Source organism: Bubalus kerabau, chromosome 1 (genome assembly GCF_029407905.1).
Source record: "Bubalus kerabau isolate K-KA32 ecotype Philippines breed swamp buffalo chromosome 1, PCC_UOA_SB_1v2, whole genome shotgun sequence".
NCBI lineage: Eukaryota > Metazoa > Chordata > Mammalia > Artiodactyla > Bovidae > Bubalus > Bubalus kerabau.
In genome coordinates this window covers 8,090,585-8,116,938 of record NC_073624.1, presented here as the reverse complement: position 1 = coordinate 8,116,938, position 26,354 = coordinate 8,090,585, and the positions used below count along the sequence as shown (strand labels likewise).

General features: G+C 41.3%; 1 protein-coding gene across 10 annotated transcripts in view; it reads right to left on the bottom strand.

Annotated features, from left to right (window-relative positions):
• MRTFA (myocardin related transcription factor A) overlaps nucleotides 1–26,354 on the bottom strand; it is a 207,448-nt gene that overhangs the window by 178,678 nt on the left and 2,416 nt on the right. The window lies entirely within an intron of this gene.

Genomic DNA, 26,354 nt, shown 5'->3' with positions numbered 1-26,354 from the left:
AGGAGAAAGCAAGGCTGTGACCCTTGCAGGGACAGGCCTTGAAGCCTCTTAGAATCAGGGTCTTGTTCTCTCATGTGGTTTGTTACAGCAAGCACTTGGGCTTCCCAGGGGGCTCGGTGGTGATGAATCCACCTGCAGGAGACCTTGGGTTAGATCTCAGGGTCAGGAAAATCCCTTGGAGAAGGAAATGGCAACCCACTCCAGTATTGTGGCCTGGGAAATCTCATGGACAGAGAAGCCTGGTGGGCTACAGTGCATGGGGTCGCAGAAAGTTAGACTTCACTCAGCAACTAAAACAGCACCTAAACACCAAACTAGTTAAAGGCTGTTACGATCATTTACATCCCCCCTTCCATTTCTTTTCCACAAAACATTAGAATCACAGGAGAACACTGTTCCAGTCCAACCATTCACTCAATGCCAATCTCCAAATTTTTTAAAAATAGTACTTAATCCTTTAAAATATTTGCTGAAAGAAAACAGTGTCTTATATTCCTGTCCTAAAGGAAATTTTATTTCACCTAGGCTATTTACAGAGATCTAAGAGATCTACAACTTTAACTTCTAGAATAAAACTAACCATAACCACTTCCAAGCTGTGTGTCTTTTCTGCTGGCCCAGGTTCTAACCCTTCCGCCTACCAAGGCTTAGGAGTCTTTCCAGGTCTAAGTCTGCCAGCACTCTTATTTTCCATTTTATGGCTAACTGTGACTCTCAGGAATCCAGCCACAAAGTACTGTGGGAAATTGTTAATCCACACACCATATTTCATCTTCATCTTCCAGACAGAATCTCAAAGGCCTGTAAAGCACCGTGTCAAAAGTATCTGTCTTTATACCTCTCCAAAGGAAAAAACAGAAACATCACTTTGCCAACAAAGGTCCGTATAGTCAAAGCTATGGGCTTCCCTCGCAGCTCAGTCGGTAAAGAATCTGCCTGCAAGGCAGGAGAGCAGGGTTCAATTCCTGGGTTGGGAAGATCCCCTGGAGAAGGAAATGGCAACCCACTCCAGTATTCTTGCCTGGAGAATTCCATGGACAGAGGAGCCTAGCAGGCTACAGTCCATGGGGTTTCTATAGAGCTGGACATGACTTAACCAACTAAACCACCATCACCATGGTTTTTCCAGTAGTCATGTACGGACACGAGAGTTGGACCATAAGGAAAGCTGAGCACCAAAGTATTGATGCTTTCTAACTCTGGAGCTGGAAAATACTCATGAGAGTCCCTTGGACTGCAAGATCAAACCAGTCAATCTTAAAGGAAATCAACCCTGAATATTCATTGGAAACACTGATGCTAAAGCTGGATGCTAAGAAGCTCCATTACTTTGGCCACCTGATGTGAAAAGCTGACTCACTGGAAAAGACCCCAATGCTGGGGAAAATAGAAGGCAAAAGGAGAAGAGGGAAGCAAAGGGATGGATGGTTAGACAGTCTCACCGACTCAACGGACATGAGTTTGAGTAAACTCCAGGAGATAGTGAAGGACAAGGGAGTCTGGCATACTGCAGTTCATAGGGCAGCAACTGAACGCTGAACAACAACTAAAGGAAAAAACTTATCTCTGACTTATTTTCACTTATTTCACTTGTTTTCACTTATTTGTAATCTCTCTACATCCAACAGAAACATACTTCATCAGGATAACATATCTCAGCAAACTGCCGCTATCTCAGCAATTACAATGCAGTATACGCTTTCAATAATGAGTCAGGCCTTGGGAGTGGTTTAGCACATGGAAATTCACCAGCTGGCATCTACAATTAGATTCAAGGAGGCAAATGGAATTTTTCTGTCAGGTTTTTCCAAAAGTTAGCTGGTTCTTAAATTGATTATACCCTTCTGAAGTATTTACAGATGAAATGATATAATTCTGGGATTTGTTTTTAAATACTGAGGCGGAAGAGGGGAGTAAGGTTAAACAAGATTGGTCATGTGTTGATAACTGTTGAAGCTGGGTGGTAGATCCACGGTGGCGGTTGATTTTATTAGTCTCTTTACTTACACGTGTGTTTGAAATGTAGTCCATTAAAAAGATTTGATTTTTTTTTAACTTATGTCATGATCTGGAGAACCTGAGTAACAAAGAACAAAGTGATTCTTGGAAACAGTGAGCCCCATAATCTACCAGAGTAAAAACTGTTCTTAATATATATATCTCAATTCTAACACTTAGTTTTCACTGAACAAATACTTACCAAGCACAGCTAGCAGGTGCCAGGCACTAAGCTGAGTTCTGAGGACACAATGATAAAATCCAGTGGTGACCTGTTTTATGAAAGGGGTGAGCACACAGTGCCACAGACCAAACAAGAAGAAGAGCTAATCCAACTCTGGCCAGGAAAAAGTTACCAAGAACCATCTAAATTAATTTAAACAAAATGCAACCAGGGAAACAATGCACCTAAAAAAGGCCGCATGGTGACCTTTATCATCTTGTAGATTAAGGTCAGTAGGAAGATGTCCACTCATCTATAAACTAAAGTACCTGTTTCCCTGTAAAGCAGAAATTATCACACTGCCATTCAATGAATATTTATTTAAAGCCTACCACAAGCCAACACGTGCTAGACAAAAATCATGGTCTCTGCCCTCATAGAGTTCATAATTTCAGAGCACAGAAAGACAAAAACAAGCAAGTAAGCAAGCCATCAAGAAGAAAACTAAGTACAAATCGTTACCAGGTTATAGAAGAGAACAAAGAAGGAAATCTGCGGCAGAAAGCGCCTACTTTTTAAATACGGTGGTAAGGAAAGCTGGACCACTGAAGAGAGACCAAGGGATGACTGCGTGGCTGACTGAGGGAAACGGCCCATGCTGTGAGGTGAGTGCAGACAAGGCGTGTGTGGGATGCGGGTCACAGAAGAAATGTGCATTCCACTCTAAGTGTGATGGGAGACAGCTGGAGGTGAGGGTTTCACAGAGAGAAATGACAGGATTCAATTTGTGTTTTTAAGATCATTCCTGCTACTCTGGAAAGAATGCATTCAAAAAGAACAATAATGTTTACCCAGAAGAATTTCAGATGAGTAAAACCAAAACACCAGAATTGATCTGGCCAGTGAAAATCACCTCTGCATCCCCATTATCAACCTGAAATCTTTTAAATGACCCTACCAAGTCCAGGCTCCACGGTACAGTTTTTGTTTTGTTTTGAGCACTTACTACCCATAGGTCGAGACCTCTGAGGAGCTCCCTGGGAAGCTGAAACAAGCCTAGATGCCCGGGGTTAGCATTTTTCTCATTCTCCAATTGCCAAAGTCAGATTCATTTTCATTTACTCATCTCCTAATCCACAATCAGCTTCTTGACGGAAAAGAAAGGAGGAGGGAACTTCCTCCAGTTTTTCAGGCAACAATAAACTTACTGAGCATCTGATAAGGCATGTGATTGCACAACCTTTCTTACCGCCAACTATGTTCCAGGTGAGAACTCCACTATGAACGCAATTCTAATTCTGTCCAAGTTGGCTAGATCTCAGAAGGATGTCTAAAGCAAGCTCACTTAATTCTGCTTTTAAGAAACTTTCGTCATTCCAAAGTCTGAACAAGAATAAATTTCTAATAGCATTTGTAATTGATAAGGAAAGAAAAATAAATTTCACTGTCAATCCCTGTGACATGTGAATAAGCAACTCTGACAAAGGCATTAACAAACCAAGTTATGCTCAAAGAGATTTTACTGTCATTTCAAAAACAGAATGGAAAGAGGAGCAACGGACAGTACCACATCTGTGGGGCTTTCCCTATGTTACGTCACTCATCTTGACGTCACTCCTATGAGAGAATTATATCCCCCTCTAACGGATGAGGACACAGGCCCAGAGAAGGCGGTACTAGCTCAGGGTCACACAACTATCAAGTGGCTTCCATGGCCCTTACACTAAACAAATGTTTAAACACAGATCTAAATCACAGAAAGTCTTCCACATGACTAATGGACTAACAGATGAGGAAGTTTACACATACGTGTGTGTGTTTCATCTGGGGGTCTAATCACCAACTGTACTATTTCTTCAGCGAGGAAAGCGTTTAGGATTCCTACTTGCAGACCACCAGAAAGCACCTCTGAAGAGACCAGGGAGTTTGATGGCAAAAGTTACCCAAGTTATTTGCCTTTAATGAAACCAAAAGAGCTTCTGCTTGAAGGCAGTGTATACTGGTCCTTTCTTGGGGTTAGCAGCAGTGACTCCCTAAGAAAAGCTTATAGGGGCTCACATAAAACCACTGCAGGACTGTCCATGAGTGATTTAGGCTGGTGACACTGAGCAACACTATTCCATCAACAAACAAAACCAAATGAGACAGCAGACACGAAAGCACCCAACAGTGGCTAGCATAAAATTCTCAATAAAAAACAAGCTTCTTCCATTATCTGCTCTGAATCATTTGCACCAAAAAAAAAAAAAAAAATGCTGGATGGAGTCATACCATTTTACTTAGTTGGGAAAACTAATGAAATTCTCTTCCTCTCAAATCCAACCAGACTGAGTTTAAATATCTGGGCCCATATTTGCTAAGAAAAACAGGGACACAGCCAGCAACATTTCAGAAGTCAAAAGTCTTCTTTTAAAAATGATTTTATTTATTCCAGCAGTCAGCAGCAGAACAATGGACAAAAAGTTATCTTTAACGCAAGTCTAAGAGTTGAGTGCAACACAACCCAGCAAAACCACCGAACTGCTGCTGCAATCGACATTACGATCTGCGTTCCTCCATTTCTATGATCCCGGAGTGGCCACACACAACCTGGCGTATTATTTAGATCATTGCTAAACACCTCATGGAGGGCCAAATGAGTCTTCAACTATTTTAATGGTTTAACTTTTGAAATGGGATGATCTTCTCTATAAAACATTCTTTGAAATTAATTCTATCATTTAGATGCTTCTGAGATTCAGACCAAGATTAACAACCTCCTACCCTAATTAAAGTTGAGACAGTGTGAAATGGTAATGACTGCTGGAATGAACATCGTGATAAATTTAAGGATCAAATGAAATCACAGAAGGGCTTTTTAGGGGTCATCTAACTTAATGCTCTTACAGAGGGAAAAAATTAGATGTTAGAAAACTTGTTCAATATTACACAGCTTATTAGTGACAAAATGAGGTGTTTTTTTTTTTTAAGTCCCAAGCCTACTGATGCCCCGTTGGCCAGCTGACCTCTCTCTACTAATAAAAGCCGCCACTTCTCAGATAATCACAACGTGCCAGGTGCAGCACCAAGCGTTTTACATATGTAATCTCATTTAATCTCACCACAATCCTATGAGGAAGGCACTATCAAACCATTTTATAAATAAGGAAACCAGGATTCAAACCCAAGTCTGTCTGATGCCAAAGTCTTTGGTTTCAACCACTATACGATGCCTCTCTACTTTCCATTCATTCATTCATCAAATACTCGCTGAGCAACTATAAGTGATCAAGTTCTGTCTCAGCCCTAGAGATACTAGTGATGCAGGCAGACAAGGTCCCTGCTCTTATGGTAACAACTAAAAAACAAAAAAAGCACTGCAGGTATGACTGATAAGTGCTGTGAAAGAACAGTAATGTGATAATAACTACAGAGGCAACATTATGCCACCAATCATATATGAAAACACTAAATATGTAAAAAGACTACCATCTCAGAGATACCATTAGGATATCTACTAAGAAAAAAAAAAACAAAACAGAAAATAACAAGCATTGGTAAGGATGTAGAGAAACTGCAATGCTTGTGAAGTGTCAGTGGGAATCTACAAAGAAAGTAAATTTAATCTTAGATAGTGAAGTAACTAAACAAGATTCTGAGTCCTTCAAATATAATAGGGATTTGAAACAATATATTCTGAAAAGCAGAAACCACTGTCCTCTTTATTCAGTATGATACTAATTCTAGCACAGGCATAAGCAGAAAACAAGTATAACAGATCTTTCTAATCTAATACAGTTATGTAAAGTTTAAAAATAAAATTAAAAAAAAAAAATTTGGGACAAACTCAAAAAAAAAAAAAAATAAAACAAAATAAAATAAAATAAAATGGTGGAGAGGTCTGACAGAATGTGGTCCACTGGAGAAGGGAATGGCAAACCACTTCAGTATTCTTGCCTTGAGAACCCCAGAAACAGTATGAAAAGGCAAAAAGATAGGGCACTGAAAGATGACCTCCCCAGGTCAGTAGGTGCCCAATATGCTACTGGAGATAGTGGAGAAATAACTCGAGAAGGAATGAAGGGATGGAGGCAAAGCAAAAACAACACCCAGTTGTGGATGGGACTGGTGATAGAAGCAAGGTTCGATGCTGGAAAGAGCAATATTGCATAGGAACTTGGAATGTTAACTCCATGAATCAAGGCAAATTGGAAGTGGTCAAACAGGAGATGGCAAAAGTGAACATCGACATTCTAGGAATCAGTGAACTAAGATGGACTGGAATGAGGGAATTTAACGCAGATGACCATTATATCTACTACTGCAGCCAGGAATCCCTTAGAAGAAATGGAGTAGTCAACACAGTCAACAAAAGAGTCCGAAATGCAGTACCTGGATGCAATCTCAAAAACGACAGAATGATCTCTGTTCATTTCCAAGGCAAACCATTCAATATCACAGTAATCCAAGCCTATGCCCCAACCAGTAATGCTGAAGAAGCTGAAGTTGAACGGTTCTATGAAGACCTACAAGACCTTCTAGAACTAACACCCAAAAAAGATGTCCTTTTCATTATAGGGGACTGGAATGCAAAAGTAGGAAGTCAAGAAACACCTGGAGTAACAGGCAAACTTGGCCTTGGAGTACAGAATGAAGCAGGGCAAAGGCTAATAGAGTTTTGCCAAGAGAACGCACTAGTCATAGCAAACACCATCTTCCAACAACACGAGAGAAGACTCTACACATGGACATCACTGGATGGTCGACACTGAAATGAGATTGATTATATTCTTTGCAGTCAAAGATGGAGAAGCTCTATACAGTCAGCAAAAATAAGACCGTGAGCTGACTGTGGCTCAGATCGTGAACTCCTTATTGCCAAATTCAGACTTAAATTGAAGAAAGTGGAGAAAACCACTAGACCATTCAGGTATGACCTAAATCAAATCCCTTATGATTATACAGTGGAAGTGAAAAATTGATTTAAGGGACTAGATCTGATAGAGTGCCTGATGAACTATGGAATGAGGTTCGTGACATTGTACAGGAGACAGGAATCAAGACCATCCCCAAGAAATGCAAAAAAGCAAAATGGCTGTCTGAGGAGGCCTTACAAATAGCTGTGAAAAGAAGAGAAGTGAAAAGCAAAGGAGAAAAGGAAAGATATACCCATTTGAATGCAGAGTTCCAAAAAATAGCAAGGAGAGGTAAGAAAACCTTGCTCAGCGATCAATGTAAAGAAATAGAGGAAAACAATAGAATGGGAAAGACTAGAGATCTCTTCAAGAAAATTAGATATCAAGGGAACATTTCATGCAAGGATGGGCTCAATAAACGACAGAAATGGTAGGGACCTAACAGAAGCAGAAGATATTAAGAAGAGGTGGCAAGAATACACAGAAGAACTGTACAAAAAAGATCTTCACAACCCAGATAATCACGATGGTGTGATCACTCACCTAGAGCCAGACATCCTGGAATGTGAAGTCAAGTGGGCCTTAGGAAGCATCACTACGAACAAAGCTAGTGGAGGTGATGGAATTCCAGTTGAGCTATTTCAAATCCTGAAAGATATGCTGTGAAAGTGCTGCACTCAATATGCCAGCAAATTTGGAAAACTCAGCAGTGGCCACAGGACTGGAAAAGGTCAGTTTTCACTCTAATCCCAAAGAAAGGCAGTGCTAAAGAATGCTCAAACCACCGCACAATTGCACTCATCTCACATGCTAGTAAAGTAATGCTTAAAATTCTCCAAGCCAGGCTTTAGCAATTCGTGAACCCTGAACTTCCAGATGTTCAAGCTGGTTTTAGAAAAGGCAGAGGAACCAGAGATCAAATTGCCAACATCTGATGGATCATCGAAAAAGCAAGAGGGTTCCAGAAAAACATCTATTTCTGCTTTATTGACTATGCCAAAGCCTTTGACTGTGTGGATCACAAGAAACTGTGGCAAATTCTGAAAGAGATGGGCATACCAGACCACCTGACCTGCCTCTTGAGAAACCTGTATGCAGGTCAGGAAGCAGAACTGGACATGGAACAACAGACTGGTTCCAAATAGGAAAAGGAGTACATCAAGGCTGCATATTGTCACCCTGCTTATTTAACTCATATGCAGAGGACATCATGAGAAACGCTGGGCTGGAGGAAGCACAAGCTGGAATCAAGATTGCTGGGAGAAATATTAATAACCTCAGATATGCAGGTGACACCACCCTTAAGGAAGAAAGTGAAGAACTAAAGAGCCTCTTGATGAGGAGAGTGGAAAAGTTGGCTTAAAGCTCAACATTTAGAAAACAAAGATCATGGCATCTGGTCCCATCACTTCATGGCAAATGGATGGGGAAACAGTGGAAACAATGGCTGACTTTATTTTTCTGGGCTCCAAAATCATTGTAGATGGTGACTGCAAGCCATGAAATTAAAAGATGCTTACTCCTTGGAAGGAAAGTTATGAAACCTAGACAGCATACTGAAAAGCAGAGACATTACTTTGTCAACAAATGTCCGTCTAATCAAGGCTATGGTTTTTCCAGTGGTCATGTATGGATGTGAGAGTTGGACTATAAAGAAAGCTGAGTGCCGAAGAATTGATGCTTTTCAACTATGGTGTTGGAAAAGACTCTTGAGAGTGCCTTGGACTGCAAGGAGATCCAACCAGTCCATCCTAAAGGAAATCGGTCCTGAATATTCATTGGAAGGACTGACGTTGAAGCTGAAACTCCAATACTTTGGCCACCTGATGCGAAGAGCTGACTTGTTTGAAAAGACCCTGATGCTGGGAAAGATTGAGGGCAGGAGGAGAAGGGGATGACAGAGGATGAGATGGTTGGATGGCATCACTGACTCAAAGGACATGTGTTTGAGTGGACTCTGGGAGTTGGTGATGGACAGGGAGGCCTGGCGTGCTGCGGTTCATGGGGTCACAAAGAGTTGGACACGACTGAGCGACTGAACTAGAACTGGAACTATCAAGATTACACACTATGCAATTCCAATCCCCACTTCTTTTTTCCTCATTCTCATAATCCTATTAACTTTCTTTTCATCAGTTCCTCTGATACCTCAGCACAGAGACAAACTCTTATAATTGTACAGGTACAGGCAGTTCATTAAGCTCTCTTACTGGACTCAGATTGCTGCTGTGGGAACTGCCTCCTCTTAAGTTTCTGGGCTATTATCAGATAGAGGCAACTCTTAATCTCCCTGGCTTCCTTTCCAGGGGCTTATGCCAAGAAAAGGTGGAGAAAAGACCTAGGTCCAGTATCTAAAGTACTATACTTCTAACCATTATGGGCTTTGAGTTGCTCGTTATTTACCTTCACAGAAGAATGTACCGTCAATATTCTTTTAGTTATTAAACCCACCTGGTACAGATCTTAGATACACAGAGAAAATAGTACAGCTACCCCTCCCCACTCTCAGTGAACTACAATGTCAACAGGAAGAAAAGGTCTTGGTGAAAAAAAGAAATGTTAAGTTAAAAGACAGAGAAATGAGAAATTCCCTGGAAGTCCAGAGGTAGGACTCGGCACAGGGGGCATGGGTTCGATCCCTGGTCGGGGAACTAATATCCTGCACACCTCGTGACTTGGCCAAAAAAAAAGAAAGAGAAATAATAAGAGTACTACAGGGAGAGGAGAGTGTGAAAACAAGTTTGAGGCTGTATTGATCAAGGAAAGTTTTTCTGTACAGTTAAGCCTCAGGCTAACTTTTAAAATGGCCAAGGACATAGTTTAGGGAAGGGCAGGAAGGTTACTTGGAGAATTCAGAGCAGCACTATCAAAGGAAGGTACCAAGTATCAGAACAGAATGATAACTAGTGCTTTTTAAAGTTCTGGTTGAAAAAACGTAATAATTCTGCTTTGTTGTTTCGTCACTAAGTCATGTCCGACTTTTTTGCAACCCCATGGACTGTAGCTTGCCAGGCCCTCTGTCCATGGGATTTCCCAGGCAAGAACACTGGAGTGGGTTGCCATTTCCTTCTCCAGGGGATCTTCCCGACCCAGGGATCAAACCTGCATCTTCTGCACTGAAGGCAGAGTGTAAATGCTCAAGACAAAGAAATAGAAGCTGAAACAGATTCTAAGCAAGAAGAGCTTATGCAGTCTCTGCTTTTGTGCCAAACATAATTTTCATATGTGTGTGTATATATATATACACACATATACATATATATATGATCTGTCCTCAAGGTACTTTGGCCAAGAGAGGCCACTTAACTTCATAATGACTGGAGTCAGAAAATTGCAGGAAGCTGAAGGATGGGATATTTTCTTACAATGGAGCTGCAACTCCTTAAACAGAAATTTGAAGGCCTATTACAGGCCAGGCACTCCTGCAGTGCATGTGTGGGTGGGGGTAGAGATCAGCTGTTAGAAACTGGCTGACCTCAACCAAATTTGGCAGGCAAACAACCTTTGTCTAGTCCAGAGTGTTGACCTGTACAGTATTTTTTAAATAAACTCTGAGGCATAATTTACTCACAATAAAATGCACACATTTGAAGTGTACATTTCCAAGAAGTTCAATGAGTTTTGACAAATGTACACTATTGTGCTGTCACCACGCCTAAGCAAGAAAAAACATTCCCATCGTCCCTCATGTCATTGTCATTTTGCAGTCAGTCTCCACACTCATCACCAGGCCAACCACTGACCTAATTTTCGTTACTAATTTCACTTATTCTAAAACTTCAATATAAATGAAACCATACAGTAAGTTCTCTTTCATTTCTTACTTTCACTCAACATGTTTTTGAGATTCATTCACATTGTTGCATAAACTGATAATCCACTGTTTTATCTATTGGTTTATCTATTGACCTTCTGACGATGGTATTTGGACTGTTTCCGGTTTTTCGGCTATTAGGTACTATGAAAATTAATGTGTCTTTCTGTGAATATGGTTTCATTTCTCTTTAATAAACACTAAAGTGCAGGATGGCTGGGTTGCATGGTAAGTACGAGTTTAACTTTAGGAGAAACTGACCAGTTGTTTTCCAAAGTGGTTGTACCATTTCACGCTCCCACCAGCAACACAGATTAATTCTAGCTTTTCAAATCCTCACCAATACTTGGATTTTTTTTTTTTTTTTTAATTTTAGCTACCCTTGTGGGTATGAAGTGCTATCTCACTGTGTTTTTAATTTTTACTTCCCTGGTAACTAATGATGTTGGGCACCTATTCATATGCTTTCAGACATTCATATATATTTTCTTCTGTAAAGGGTCTCTTCAAACTTCTGCTCATTTTTAACAGGGCCATTTGTTACATTACTGAATTTTAAAATGTTTTATATATTCTGGATTCAAGTCATAGGTATGTGTGTGTGTACATATGCAGCATATGTGTGTTTGTAATATTTCCTTCCAGTCTGTGATTTACCTTTTCATTTTCTTACAATGTATTTTACAGAACAGAAAGTTTTACTTTTGATAAAGGTCTGACTTACCAATTTTTTTCTTCTATGGTTGGTTAGAGCTTTCTGGGTCCTAAAACAATCTTTGCCTATTTCAAGGCCACAAAGATTTTCTCTTATAATTTTGCCTATACATTTTATGGCTTCAGTTTGTATATTTAGGTTTATGAGTCACTTCAAATTAATTCTTCTGCATAGTGTCAGATAAGGATTAAGGCATTTCTTTACATACAAATATCCATCCAACTGTTCTAGCAACATTTTTTGACAAGACTATCCTTTCCCCCCTGAATTATGTTTTGGCCTTTGCTGAAAAATCAACTGATCATATATGTCCCTTTCAAGACTCTATAGTGGTCAATGATCAACATTTTTTTTAATACCAATACCACAGTGTCTTTATTACTCTAGTTATACAGTAAGTCCTAAAATCAGGTAATTTAAGTCATCTAAGTTTATTCCCTCACTTCTAAATAGTTTGGCTATCGTAAATTCTTCACAGTTTCACATATTTTAGATTCAGCATGTCAATTTCCACACACCCCGCCCCTGCCCCCCCCCCCCTCAAAAAGGAAGCCTTCAGGAATTTAGTCTGTAAACACACTGCATCTTAATAGATTATTTTGGGACTACTGGACTATTTAACAACACTGGGTCTTTCAAACCATTAACATGGTACATCTCCACTTATTTGGGTCTTCTTTTTCTCAGCCATGTTTTGTGATTTTCAATGTAAAAGTTTTTTTATATTTTTCATTAAATGTATTCCTAAGTATAGAAAATTTTTCAATTCAAACTGGTTGTCATTCACAATTAAAAAAAATCCAGACTTCTGGCTCCCCTGGGAAAAAAATTAGAAGATCAGCAACTCTGGATCTATATTTCCCAAATGCCAACAATAAATCAACACTGAGTACTGGCTGCCCTCTCTAGACAGGGCACGTTCTTCTCTCCAACTGCAGTAGTTCCTACCATTCCGTATAAAACCTCTGACCTATCCAATTCCATTCATATAAGTTATCTGCTTGGAACCTACAGAGAAAGGCTAGGGAACAAGGACTGGTGATGTGATTAGACCTGCATTTGAAACTTGGGCTTCGGTGTGGAGAAATGATTATGGTTACAGGGAAGGATGTAAGCAGGAAAATTAGCCAAGAATTTATTGAAGTGGTCCTGGAAAGGGCATGGCTTGGACTAGAGTGGCTTTAGTAGAAGAAATGAGAAGTTGACAAATGAGATAATATTTATAGAGTGATTATTAATAGAAATTGATGATGGAATGGATGAAAGGATTCAAGAATATGTCAGAGATGACCCTCTGAATTCTGGCTTATGTAACTTATGCAGACAGAGGCACCATTCACAGAAATGGAGGAGAACACTGGACTAGGAACAACTCTGACAAGAGGCAAGGAAGGTTAAAAGTTTAGTTTGAAATGTAAATTTGAGATGTCCGTGAGACATCCAAGTAGAAGTGGCAAAGTGATTTGTATTAAAAAAGATAGACACATTTGGGAATCATCAGCATATAGTTGGTGTTTAAAGCTATGGAACTAGATAAGATCTCTTATAGAGAGAGTAAGAGGTTTGAGGGTTTGAGCCAGAGTCCTGAGAAAATCCCACACTTGGGTCAGGGTGAAGAAGAGCTAGCAAGAGGCTGAGAAACTACTGCAGGAGAGGTAGAAAGAAGGGATAAGGTACTAGGTGAAGAACTAGTGGCCCCCCAGACTCCTCTGTCCAAGGGCTTTCCCAGGCAAGAGTACTGGAGTGCGTTGCCATTTCCTTCTCCAGGGGATCTTAACCACCGAGGGATGGAACCAGGGTCTCCGGCACTGGCAGACGGGTTCTTCACTGCTGAGCCCCAGCGAAGCCTGAATAATGTCATAGCAAGAACAGAAAATGGTTCAAGAAAGAAAGTGATCAACTATGTTCAATACCACATGAGAGGGAAAATATAAATGAAAATATCCATTCCTTCACTTTTTCATTCAAAAAATATTTATGAAGCACCTGCTGCTGCTGCTAAGTCGCTTCAGTCGTGTCGGACTCTGTGTGACCCCATAGATGGCAGCCCACCAGGCTCCCCCGTCCCTGGGATTCTCCAGGCAAGAGTACTGGAGTGGGTTGCCATTTCCTTCTCCAATGCATGAAAGGGAAAAGTGAAAGGGAAGTCGCTCACTTGTGTCCGACTCTTAGCGACCCCATGGACTGCAGCCTACCAGGCTCCTCCATCCATGGGATTCCCCAGGCAAGAGTACTGGAGTGGGGTGCCATTGCCTTCTCCAATGAAGCACCTACTACACGCCAAGTACTGATGGTACTTAGGAAACAATAAACAAAACAAGGTAGCTGCCCCTTGAAGAGACTATCGTCTAGTGGCAGGAGACAGACAACAGACAGACAGACGCCACGGGCTGAATAGTTCTGTGGAGAAAGTGAAGCAGGGTAAGGGAAATCAGGAAAGCCTGGGATTTGGGAGTAAAGTGGCTTTTTTATACATGATGGTCTAAAAATGTGACATCTGAGCAAAGATCTGAAAAGAGTAAGGAAGTAAAACATGTGAAGATCCAGGGATCGGGATTTCAGGCAGAGGAAAACAGCCAACATAAAGACCCGACACAACCCAGGAATAGCGAGGAATCCAGGGGGGCTGCTGTACAGTGAGCTAAGGGCGGGGGCGATCGTGAAACTGTCTCTGGAGAGCAAATGATAAAACTTAGGACGTATGTGGACAGCACGGCGTAAGAAGTCAAGGGCAGAAGCAGGGAGTCAAGTTCAAAGGAAGCTACTGCAATAATCTAAGCAAGAGATAACAATACGACAGTGATGGTCAGTTGTGTCTGAACGTCCCAGGTGACTCAGTGGTAAAGAATCCGCCTGCCAATACAGGACACGAAGGAGATGCAGTTTCAATCCTTGGGCAGGGAAGATCCCCTGGAGAAGGAAATGGCAATCCACTCCAGTATTACTGCCTGGAAAATCCCATGGACAGAGGAGCCTACCAGGCTACAATCCATAGGGTCGCAAAGAGTTGGACACGACTAAGCGTACATACACACAGAGTTCTGTCTACATGGTTAGGCTAAGGTCCCCAGTTATTCAAACACCAACCTAAGTGTTGCTTTTGAAGGTATTTTGCAAATGTGATTAACATTCATAATCAGGTGGCTTCAAGGAAAGGAGATTATTCTAGATGATCCAGGTGGGCCTGAATCCATCAGATAAAAGGCCTTAAGAGCAGGTTTCTCAGAAGGAGAAATTTCACCTTCAATACCAACTTTAGTTTCTGCTGAGAGTTCCAATCTGTCCTTCTTGACAGCCTAGCCTATGAATGTTCCAGTTGCCTAGCCAGCCACCACAACCACGTAAGGAATCAGTTCAGTTCAGTCGCTCTGTCGTGTCCGACTCTGCGACCCCATGAACTGCAGCACGCCGGGCCTCCCTGTCCATCACCAACTCCCGGAGTTCACTCAAACTCATGTCCATCGAGTTGGTGATGCCATCCAGCCATCTCATCCTCTGTCATCCCCTTCTCCTCCTGCCCCAAATCCCTCCCAGCATCAGAGTCTTTTCCAATGAGTCAACTCTTCGCATGAGGTGGCCAAAGTACTGGAGCTTCAGCTTTAGCATCAGTCCTTCCAATGAACACCCAGGGCTGATCTCCTTTAGGATGGACTGGTTGGATCTCCTTGCAGTCCAAGGGACTCTCAAGAGTCTTCTACAACACCACAATTCAAAAGCATCAATTCTTCAGTGCTCAGCTTTCTTCACAGTCCAACTTTCACATCCATACATGACTACTGAAAAAACCATAGCCTTGACTAGACAGACCTTTATTGACAAAAGTAATGTCTCTGCTTTTCAATATGCTATCTAGGTTGGTCATAACTTGCCTTCCAAGGAGTAAGCGTCTTTTAATTTCATGGCTGCAATCACCATCTGCAGTGATTTTGGAGCCCAAAAAAATAAAGTCTGACACTGTTTCCCCATCTACTTCCCATGAAGTGATGGGACCAGATGCCATGATCTTCGTGTCCTGAATGTTGAGCTTTAAGCCAACTTTCTCACCCTCCTCTTTCACTTTCATCAAGAAGCTTTTTAGTTCCTCTTCACTTTCTGCCATAAGGGTGGTGTCATCTGCATGTCTGAGGTTATTGATATTTCTCCTGGCAATCTTGATTCCAGCTTGTGCTTCTTCCAGCCCAGCGTTTCTCATGATGTACTCTGCATATAAGTTAAATAAGCAGGGTGACAGTATACAGCCTTGACGTACTCCTTTTCCTATTTGGAACCAGTCTGTTGTTCCATGTCCAGTTCTAATGCAGGTTTCTCAATAAATCCTTACAATAAACCACCTAATCTCCTACTGGTTCTGTTTCTCTGGTTGAACACTGACTGATACAGATTTTGGTATCTTGAAGTAGGGTGCTGCTATAACAAATTCTTTAAAATATGGAATGGGACTTTGAAACTGAATACTGCATGGAAGCTGGAAAGATTTTGAGAAGCTAATTTAAAGAGCCCGCTGCTGCTGCTGCTAAGTCGCTTCAGTCATGTCCAACTCTGTGCGACCCCATAGACGGCAGGCCAGCAAGCTCCTCCATCCCTGGGATTCTCCAGGCAAGAACACTGGAGTGGGTTGCTATTTCCTTCTCCAAAGCATGAAAGTGAAAAGTGAAAGTGAAGTCGCTCAGTCATGTCCGACTCTTCGAGACCCCATGAACTGCAGCCTACCAGGCTCCTCCATCCATGGGAGTTTCCAAGCAAGAGTACTGGAGTGGGTTGCCACTGCCTTCTCCGTTAGAGCCTAGATTGCCTTAAACAGACTGTTCGTAGAAATATGGATATTGAAAACATTCCTGGTAAGAGCTCAGGAGGAAGTGAGAAGCACAACAAATAAAGTCTATCTCATTTAATAGAATACATATGTCATCATAAACAGAAAGCTGGTAAAAAACAAACATTAAAGGTGCTTCTGGTGAGAGCTCATTAGAAAATGAGGAACATTATTAAGAACTGAAGGAAAAATAATCCTTTTTAGATAGTGGCAAAAAAAACAAAAACTTATGTGAACTCTGTCCAGAAGTTGTATGAAAAGGAAAAGTTGGATATTTAGCAAGGATAAGCAATGAACTTCAGTATTTAGCTAAAGAGATTTTCAAGCAACAAGTTGAAGATGTGACCTGGTTTTTTCTTGTTGCTTATGGCAAAATGCAAGAGGAAAGATAAACAGATGGGCGAAATGTTAAAAGAAACCAGGACATGATGATTTGGGAAATTCTCAGCTTGTCTAGATCACAAAAACACTAAAATTAGGAGATACCCTATTAAGAAAGCACTGCTATGGAGAAAAAGCCAAGAGTGTGTGGACAACCTTTCATCAGTGCTGAAGGATTGCACACGTGACGCAGGGACCCTCACCCAACCGCCTAAGCAGGAGCTAGGAAGCAATGCGAGACTGGAGGACCTCTTGTCTCATGACAAGAGTCCCTGAGATACACACAGGAGACTCAAAGGTTTCTGAGAATGTTTTATCAGCAGAAACACTGCCAGCTTGGCCTGAAAGGGGCAGAAAGAGAATAAAGTAAAAGAAAGACGGTCAGACTACCAAAATTCTACAGGCAATTTAACTACTAATAAAACTACTCAGTTGAAAATATGCACTACTTACCCTTCAAGAAAAAGTAAGGATAACTCTAAGAACTGAGACTTGGGCCCAGAAGCCAGAGCCAAAGGCCCAGAGGGCAGGGTCCCTGGCCACAAAAGATTACTTCCAGGCATTGCAACCTGAGAAATTTTCCCTGCTGAATTCGAAACTGCCTGGGACCAGTGACACACTTATTCCTTGTATCTCCTCCTTTTTGGATTTGGGAACGTCCATGACGGTCATATTTTGCATGTCCACCACTGTAGTTTGGGAACACATAACTCGTTTTCAAGTTTCCCAGGCGCACAGATAGAAATTTTTCCCCAAGATGGATCACACCCAGAGTCTCACCTCTACCTGATTTAGATGATGAGATTTTTGGACTTTTGAGCTGATGATATTTAGATGAGATTCTGGACTTGATGCTGCAATGGGTTGAGACTCTGGAATGTCGGAATGGGATGAATGTATTTCGCTTGTGGGACAAATATGAATCTTTGAGGTTCAAAGGGCAGAATGCGGCAGACTGAAAATGGTACCATAAGAGATATCCACATCCTTCGTATCCTAACACTGGAACTCATATGTCAGAAAAGGAGGGTGATCTTTGCAGCCGTGATTAAGCTAAGGATCTTGAGATGGAGCAATTATTCTGGATTATCTGGGTGAGCCTTAAATGCAATTTCTTTATAAAACAGGCAGGGAGAGACGGGACAAACAGAGGAGAAGACGTGCAGAGAGACATTTGAAAATGCTGGCCCTGAAGACTGAAGAGACACCACCTCAAGCCAAGGAATGCCAGCAGTCACCAGAAGCTGGAAGAGGTGAGGAACAGACTCCCCTAAGACTTCTAGAAGGACTGCAGCACTGCAGCTGACACCTTGATTTCAGCCCAGTGAAACTGGTTTTAGACATCTGACCTTCAGAGCTGTGAGAGAATAAATATGCACTGTCTTTTTAAGACACCAAGTTTCTGGTAATTCGTTATAGCAGCCACAGGAAAGTAATACAGATGGCTTAGACAAGGGAGGTGGTAAGAAGTGATCAGATCATGCATATGGAAGAAGCTAAGAGGATTTGCCAATGGAGTGAATGTGAAGTGGGAAAGAAAGAGAAAATGACTCCAAAGCTCTGACCTGATTAACCAGAAGAAACATTACCACTTTACTTTCATTCATTCAACAAGCATTTACTGAGCATTTATCATATGCCCTGCCAATCACTATGCTGCATGCCAGGAAGAGAGTCATGAAGAGACAGCCTCCTGAAGTTTACTAGAAGAAAAACATAAAATAACTACATAACAATTTAGCTGCAATTGGGACTTGTGCTACAAAAGAAAAATTCTGGGTGCTATGAAACTTAACAAGAATTAAATGCCTGCTGCTGCTGCTGCTGCTAAGTCGCTTCAGTCATGTCTGACTCTGTGTGACCCCAGAGATGGCAGCCCACCAGGCTCCGCCGTCCCGGGGATCCTCCAGGCAAGAACACTGGAGTGGGCTGCCATTTTCTTCTCCAAATTAAATGCCTATTATGTGCTAAATGCTTTACACGTAACTTTATTTACCCCTTACATCTATCCTACGAGGAAACAAGAGATTGACAAAGATTAATTCCCTTGCCCAAGATCACAAAGCCAATGAGCAGTAGAGCCACAGCTGAAAACAGGTGCATTCAAGTCTAAAACTCATCACTACTATCTCCAAACAGCAGGGAAAATCTACTAGGCTTTAAAAAAAAAAAAAAAAAAGAGTGGCGAGGAGGAGGAGGAACTGTCATGCAAATAAAGTTTTGAGAATTCCTGCTCTAGAAAGAGCTTTCTAAGCTCACTTGATGAAGGTGAATTTTGGAGGGTATTCAAAAATCCCTTAACACTCTCCAAATAGAACAAAAGGTTACACTATAATTAACTCAGTTTTATTTAGGCACCCAACAGGTTATTAAACTCGTTGAAAATAAAACGTCATGAATAGCTTGTCCAAATTCTACAAGTCATACCCAGTTTTCACACATACTGTTTCTGCTAGGTTCACCTTCAGAATCAGCTTTCAGGTGAAGCCAAAAGAGGGGCGAGGGGGAGGTCAATTACGCTCCAGAGTGACTGAGTCATGAACATGATTAAACAAATAACTGATTCAGTGCATACAAAGATTCATGACAGATATCACACGTATGAACCACATCATCCTACGAACTTCTACTAAGTAAAGGAAATATTTTTAAATTTATTTAATTTCAAATTACTAGCCTATGATCTCATTATATTCTTGGCTCCCTATTATTCCTATTCCAGTACCACACACCCCACACACCCCCAACCCAGGAAAAAAAAAATCTGAAGAGAAAGAAAATATCAACAAGATGATGTGAAATGATTCACTGAATCCATAAAATATAATTTAAAACACCACCTTTGGGTGATGTTTTACATCACCCAAAGAAAACCCAAAAAAACAACATCTTTGCCTTCACTGCATGACCTCAGGGCATTAAGCTGGTATGTAAGAAATAAAGAATGTAATGGTCCCTGAATGGAAGCTTCAGTTCAAGTGATTGTTCATTGAAAGTGATTATAACATGTATAAAGAATAAGAAAGAAAATAGCCCAAACTCTCCATTCTCCATTTCTCAATTCTTTCCCCATCTCTACCTAAAAAAAAAAAATAAAAAAAACAAGACAACATATATGTGGCAAATTTTAAAAGACTTTAAAGATATCCATCATTTAATAAAATATAAAATCAACGATAAAGCCAGTTTCAACTACGATAACACCATTCTAATACCAACATGCAATATGGCGGGTCCTAAACTATGAGAGGGCAAATTTCCACATTCCTGTCAATTCTGTGGTAGTGAAAATATGTACAAATTAACCACGATTAAGAGACTCTGGCATAACTTACACCATTTACAGTCACAAAGATAGTGAAACACTGACCAAAAAGTTTTAATTTGGATACTCTGGTATGCCCTTATTTAGTAAGTATCTACTGTGCAACTGAAGTGAAGTCACTGTTATAGCTTTCCATTTCAGGAATGGCAGTAAGATACTGAATGCATATAAGGAATATCCCAAAGAATATTTTGAGAGCTATAACACTGTGATTACTACCATAAAAAATTCTCACTGTATAGACATTTTCACTAACCATGCAAAAGAAAGTGAAAAGGAACAAACATTTACTGGAGGCACAGGACTTGGGACTGAACAACAACATACAACGGTGGGGAGTCGCCGTCTTTAACTCACAGCCAGACCTGAGTTCCAGTCTCGACTGCGGTAACTTAGTTCATCTCTCCAAGCTTCTGTACTGTCATCTGCAAAATGGTGCTGTTACTTACTTCACAGAGCTGGTGGGAGGATTAATAAGGCAACACGATGACTAATAAAGCACACATCACTGTTACTCGCCTTTACATTTCTCCATACTCATAACCACCTCATGTTTTAAGAATTATTAACTCCATGTTACAGATGAGGAAAGCGAGTCACAGACGGTTAGATGGTGAGTCTAGGGTTACACAACTGATAACTGTTCGTATCTAGCTCTGCTCCTGCCCTTACACTTGACATGTTACCTAATTATTTTACTCTCTCTGGATAGGAAGTTTAGAATTTTTTTTTTTTTTTCAAATTATACCCGGGACACTTTTAATTTGACTTCCTTGGTGGCTCAGACGGTAAAGCGTCTGTCTACAATGCGGGAGACCCGGGTTCGATGCGGGAGATCCCTGGGTTGGGAAGATCCCCCGGAGAAGGAAATGGCAATCCACTCCAGTACTATTACCTGGAAAATCCCATGGACAGAGGAGCCTGGTAGGCTACAGTCCATGGGATCACAAAGGGTTGGACATGACTGAGTGACTTCACTTTCACTTTTAATTTTGATACCAAAACAAAGATTTTTCAGAAAACCAAACTGACCTTTAATTCTCACAATTTCAGAGGTCAAAAACCTGAAAATAGCCCACCTGTTTTCAAATTCAGTAACAAACAGAGGATACACTCCAGATTTTAAAATGAGCTACCCAAATTACTGATTACTTGTACTCATTTATACAGAGAATGATTTCTTAATGCTTATTAACAAGAGTAAGTGAAGAAGCAAATGAATCAAATATACACAAAAGGAAAAATACAGTATCTGAAGAAAAGAAAAAACATTTTTTTTCACAACTCTGTCTTCCTAGGATTCTGTAGGCCTTTTGTTACTGCTGTGTGAGCCTGTCTTAAACAAAGGGTGAGGAACTGCTCCAGCGCAGCCACTGGACAGTGGTGGAACTTCAAATCATTTAATTTCTCAGAGCCTCACTTCAACTAAACAATGCGAGTTGGACTTGAGTCACTGAACCGCAGAACTGAAGGCAACTTAAGCAATTAGCTCCACCCAAGGCACCCTGGTGGCTCAGATAGTAAAGAATCTGCCTGCAATGCAGGAGACCCAGGTTGGATCCCTGGGTCAGGGAAGGTTCCTGGCGAGAGAGCATGACAACCCACTCCAGTATTCTTGCCTGGAGAATTCCATGGACAGAGGAGCCTGACAGGCTCTAGTCCATGGACTTGCAAAGAGTCATACACAACTGAGCGATGAATGCTAGCAACTAACTAAGGCACCCTGGCAGGTCAACCAATTCCTGCTTCAACACCTTTAGCAACATGGAGTTCACTTATCTTTCCTCTTCACAAAAGTCGTAAGTTAATAACTTTAAGAATTTTGCAGATTCTTCTGTGACTCAGTTTTGTGTGACTCACAAAAGTTCTCATTCTAGGTATTTTTACTTTGGGGCCTAGATCCACCTCTAAGCTCTCTTGAAGCCTGTGAAACTGTAAGAAGTGCTTCTGACTAAACCCATTCTGCAGACAAAGGTCCTAGGAATTTAGAGGGACAACAAGAGGGTATGAGATACCCTTAACACATTATTGACCAGAGACACATTAATGCCACAGGCGTTAGTTTCTGCAAAAATATCCCGGTCAACAATGTGTTGGTGGGCAAATTGTGTACCTCCTGAGGTCCTGTTTAACTGTGGAGTTCAACTAATAAAATCACTGCTTTCACTCTAACTGGCGAAATAAAATCTATCAAGATGTAGGTATCTGAACTGGAAAAAGTGATGCTGAAGCAGCAATGATTGACATCTAAATGCCTCCTTCTGAATACATCATTTTATATTCATTCATCTCTGCCTCCAACCTCATTCAGTCATGTCAGATCTGTGTTACTGCCGAAAAATAATCATGATGATGATGATGCATGTAAAGGTGTTCCAAGGACTTGGCATATTTAAGTTTTTCGATCCTCAGAGCAAAATATAAAGCAGACATCATTATCACCACCATTTTACAGTTAGTGAGTCACTGAGAAGATAAAGTAGCAGAAGTATCACAGTACCACACACAGAGCTGGCAAGCGGTGGATCCAGGACTCGAACCCAGAAGGTCTGGCTCTAGTATTTATCCTCTTAACTACTCACACTCTGTAACTGCTTGTCTATCTCTCTGATAAGTGACTGTTTTCTTCAACATCAGAAAAATGACTCCACCTTCACCTTATACATAAAGATCAAATATTTGTCCTTAGTGTCAATGCTGGTCTAGGCTACTTAAAAACATTCAGGTGGCCCCAATTCAGTGTCCACCTCCATAACTGAGCCTACCATGTGGAAGGCACACAGTAAGCGCACAATAAATATTTGCAACTATCTATTCAAACAATGAAAACTTTCCCAATTCCCTCATCATCCCAAAGGTAATCTCTCCCTCCTCTGAGTCCTCCCTCCCCTCTCCCTCTTTCCCTCCCCTACCCCAGCACCCTGTGCTTTCTTCCAACACTTAGCTTTTTCTATGCTTCCCACTATGGCAGGCCGCCTCCAAGCTGACCCCTCACCTCCTGGTATTTACATCCCTGTGTAGTCACTTCCTGCAACGAGTGGCCTACAGAATGCTGGAGGAAGGATGCTATGTGACTTCTGAAGCTAAGTCATAAAAGATGATGCGGTGTGGTCTACTGGATTACTCGCTCAGGGGGAAGCCAGTGGCCGTGCTGGGGGGCAGGCAGAAGTAGCTCTGTGGAGGGGCCAACGTGGAGAGAAACAGAGACCTCCCCCCATAGCTGGCATCAACTTGCCAGCCATACAGATTAGCCTCCCTGACAGAGGATCTGCCAGCCTCAGTCAAGCCTTTGGAGGACTGCAACCCAGCTGACATATTACTGCAATCTCTGGAGATCCCCTGAGCCTGAAACCACTCAGCCCATCTGCTCCTGAACTCCTAACTCACAGAACCTGTGAGAGGTAATAAATGTTTATTGCCATCTTAAGCCCTATCTTTGGGGATAACTGTTACACGGCAATTGACAGCAGTAGACAGCTAATACCAGACACTTACTCTCTAACACTGGAAGCTCCTTAAGAGCATAGACTGTTTTCTTAATTCTCAAAGCTCCCTGAAGCCTTAGAAATAAACAGTGCCCATATTTGTTGAACTGTGCCAGCAGACTATTCCCCTTTGTCCACTGTTCCTTTTCTTCCAAAACATATCCATTAACAAACTATTCCCTATGCCTAAAGTACTTCATCTGTACTCTATCAATGTCCTCCCTTTTCTGTCTCAAAGGCCTTCTGAAATAGACTTCTGAGCATCTGCTGTGTCCCAGAACCGCCCTTGAAGCTGACAACAAAACAAAGAAACATCCTTGCCCTTATGGAGCTTACAGTCCACTGTATGCCCTTGCCACAGTGGTCTCTCTAAATATAATAAAACAATCTTTGTTAACAGGACTGCAAAATTCTAGTTTCCCCCTTTTAAAATTTAAATATTCAAAAATTATTTCACCCCTTTCATCATGTCTATTTAATTGGCTGTATGTCTGCATATGTTTTTCTTTTATATTTAAATAAATATTGAAGCTGCAGCCTCAAGAAAAGTCCATACCTGTTTACTTCCTAAAGTGCCCCCACTTAAATCTGTCTCTGTATTCTCTGTTTTTACTGAAGGTTTTCATGGGCCATGATTTTTAGCAAATATCACATTTATGAGTGTAAAATAAATACCATTTGATTTTTTAAAAAATAGCCTATATTCATTATACAAGTCCAAGCAACTCAATCAAATATGAATTTGTTTCACAGAAAGCAATTTTTAACTGAAGTATATTGTATTATTTAGTACTTCTACAACAAAACAGAGTGTTAAAAGAAAAAAAAAGCTCACTACACTTTTAAATTAGGAATTCCAGTCCTGGCTCTGTCCCTCACTGTGTAACCTTAGATAAATTCTTTAACACCCTGAGCCTCAGTTTCCATATCCTGAAGTGGAAGTAAAATCTACCTCACAGAATCACTGTGAGGATTAAGCAATGCATTAAAAGCCTAGCTTGATGCCTGTTACGGAGTGAGCGTGGCAGAATGTCAGTTTTCTTACCCCTTACCTAGGGCTTGTACTTATGGTCCAAACAGTTGTCAGTTTTTAAGTTTAGTTATTCCTCTCTGGAATGATCTTCCTCTCTTTTATCTAATGAATAAAAGATTCAGCTCAAAGGCCATCCTCTCCTTGAAGTCCACAGGAAGCGTTCCCTCGACTCTCCCACACGATTCTGGGTTTGTACCTGGCGTTTATCTCAGTGTGTTACAGTTACCTGTCACATCCGTCTCTCCCACTAGACTGTGAGTTCCTCATGAGGAGGGAACATACGCCTCACTCATTTCATAGCCTCAGCTTTTAGAAAAACACCTGGCACGTTACAGGCATGAAACAAAAACTGAATGAATGAGTGAAGTCACTACTCAAGCAGTACCCGGATCACTCCTGGGTGACCAAACTTTGTTTTTGCCCTTTATGGGCCGAGATGCTCCTCTGTGCTTCTGATCCCTTCCTCATAACACTCGACATAGCACTAAGGACTCAGAAAGTCTGCATTAAATACTTTTGGCTTATGCAATACAGAATACTCTCACATGATTTCATTCTAAATAAAAAATGGTATCCTAATGGATGTGGCTTTTGGAAGCCTTTTTAAACAGGAGCTCTTCTTAAGAGTTACTGGCAAAGAACTGAAGCAAATGCTGGAACTATACTACAGCCGGTTTTCCTATGCATGTGTTTTTGAAAAAAGCAGTAATGGTTTGCTTCTTTCTAAAACACTTCATTAAGAAACTGAGGATCATAAAGCCCTTTGATTCGCTGTGAAAAATGTGACCACCACCAGGCAAAATTTAGCTTAGTAACTTTCAGCCAAAGGTTCCCCACCCTACAGTCATAGGGCTGTGGGCCAGCTGGCTGTCACCTCATCCCTGGGAGGTGGCTGCTTTTCAACAGTAAAACTGCATAAGTGAAATGTGGAATCTGGGGGGATCTTCCAAAGTAAGACACGCAAATTTAACTTCTTATTTTAAATAGAGATTCTGCTTCAGACCTTGGCTTCAGGTGGAAGACCCTGAAAAGAGCTCAAAAACTGGCAACTCGGCGGTGGGGGGGCAGGCGGCGCATTTCAGACATCTTATGGATTTTAAAGTATGTAAACATGCAGGACACGAGGTGTGATTTCACTCCTAGAGTTAAGTGACATATTTCACATTCCTGTCCACGCACACTTCATGCCAAGTATAGGCTGGTAAGCAGTTAACTGTCCACCAAACTGCCCGTTAGTTATGCTGCATAACAGAGAGAAAACAGAGAAACCCTGACAAAGCCAAGTTGGCCTGGTGCTTACACACACATGCTGGTCTATCGTGGTTCTCAGTGTCACAAAAACAAACACTGCTTGGGCCTTTACTAAGGTGGGCAAGCGCAGTGTCAAACATTTTAACTCCTACAACGACTCCATGATGGATACTATTATTACCCCCAATTTTCAGATGAGAAAACTGAGGCCCAAGATTACACAGCTGGCAAATGGCAGGTTTGAGAATCTGACTGGAAAACTTCAGCCCTAGCAACTACAGAGGATCAATGCTCCTGCATCTCGCCAGGCTAGGGAATATACTAGAAGTGTCCTGACAAACATTTTGTTGGAGGGGAAAGTTTCAGATGTGCCAGATCTCTTACACCTGGCAGCATTCAGGTAGCCAAACAGGCATCAACAAGTCCAGGTCAGACTTCCTTGCTTGGGAATCCTGGGAACTGCACATGGATCCTAAGGGTC